At 36.5% G+C, this 1,587-nt stretch overlaps 1 non-coding gene across 1 annotated transcript; it reads right to left on the bottom strand.

Moving 5' to 3' along the window:
* Positions 1–1,030: 1,030 nt before the first annotated feature.
* Positions 1,031–1,138, bottom strand: LOC127746235 (small nucleolar RNA R71). Its single transcript, XR_008007855.1, has one exon. It is a non-coding gene; the product is annotated as a small nucleolar RNA R71 (small nucleolar RNA).
* Between the last annotated feature and the right edge of the window lie 449 nt (positions 1,139–1,587).

A 1,587-nucleotide genomic window follows, 5' to 3' on the forward strand; every position in this document is an offset into this window, starting at 1 on the left:
ATTTCAAGTATGTTGCCTTTTCTGTTAAGAAAGGTTTAATGTTTGAATCATATCTTTTAAATTTCTTGTTAGCCAAGTCATTAATTTTAAAAATCAAATCTTTTTAAATTGTTTTTCAATTATATCTTCTTAATCACATCTTTTTCCAAATAATTTTCAATCTTTTTTATTTTTAATTTCAAAATCTTTTTCAAAAATCACTTTATTTCTTTCCCAACTTTAATTTTCGAAAATCATTCTTCAGTTTTTCAAAATTTCTTCAAAATCTTTTAATTTATTTTCGAAAATTCTTCCCCTCTTCTCACATCCTTCTATTTAAGGACTAACACTCTTCCACTATCAACAATTCAAACTCTATCTCTCTTGATAAGTTCGAATTCTTCTTATTCTACCTCCTCCTTATATTATTCTTTTCCTCTGACATCTCAAGGAATCTCTATACTGTGACATAGAGGATTCCATATTTTCTTGTTCTCTTCTCTTTCACATGAGCAGGAACAAAGACAAAAGCATTCTTGTTGAGGCTGACCCTGAACCTGAAAGGACCTTGAAGAGAAAGCAAAGAGAAGCTAAAGCACTACTCTCTGTAGAGGACCTAACAGAAATCTTCAAACAAGAAGAAACCATGGCAGCCGAAAACAACAACAATGCCAACAATGTAAGGAAGGTGCTGGGTGACTTTACTGCACCTACTCCCGACTTCTATGGGAGAAGCATCTCTATCCCTGCCATTGGAGCAAACAACTTTGAGCTTAAGCCTCAATTAGTTTCTCTAATGCAACGGAATTGCAAGTTTCATGGACTTCCATTGGAAGATCCTCATCAGTTTTTAGCTGAATTCTTGCAAATCTGTGACACTGTCAAGACCAATGGGGTTGACCCTGAGGTCTACAGACTTATGCTATTCCCTTTTGCTGTAAAAGACAGAGCTAGGATATGGTTGGACTCACAACCTAAAGAAAGCCTGAACTCTTGGGAAAAGCTAGTCAACGCCTTCTTGGAAAAGTTCTTTCCACCTCAAAAATTGAGTAAGCTTAGAGTGGAAGTCCAAACCTTCAGACAGAAGGAAGGTGAATCCCTCTATGAAGCTTGGGAAAGATACAAACAATTGATCAGAAAGTGTCCTTCTAACATGCTTTCTAAATGGAGCATCATAGGTATCTTCTATGATGGTCTGTCTGAACTATCCAAGATGTCATTGGACAACTTTGCTGGAGGATCTCTTCATCTGAAGAAGACGCCTACAGAAGCTCAAGAACTAATTAAAATGGTTGCAAATAACCAATTCATGTACACTTCTGAAAGGAATCCTGTGAACAATGGGACGAATCAGAAGAAAGGAGTTCTTGAGATTGATACTCTGAATGCCATATTGGTTCAGAACAAAATATTGACTCAGTAAGTCAATATGATTTCTCAAAGTATGTTTGGAATGCAAGCTGCACCAGGTAGTACTAAGGATGCTTCATCTGATGAAGAAGCTTATGATCCTGAGAACCCTTCAATGGAAGAGGTGAATTACATGGGAGAACCCTATGGAAACACCTATAATCCTTCATGGAGAAATCATCCAAATCTCTCATGGAA

This window comes from Arachis duranensis, chromosome 3 (genome assembly GCF_000817695.3).
Source record: "Arachis duranensis cultivar V14167 chromosome 3, aradu.V14167.gnm2.J7QH, whole genome shotgun sequence".
Taxonomy (NCBI): domain Eukaryota; kingdom Viridiplantae; phylum Streptophyta; class Magnoliopsida; order Fabales; family Fabaceae; genus Arachis; species Arachis duranensis.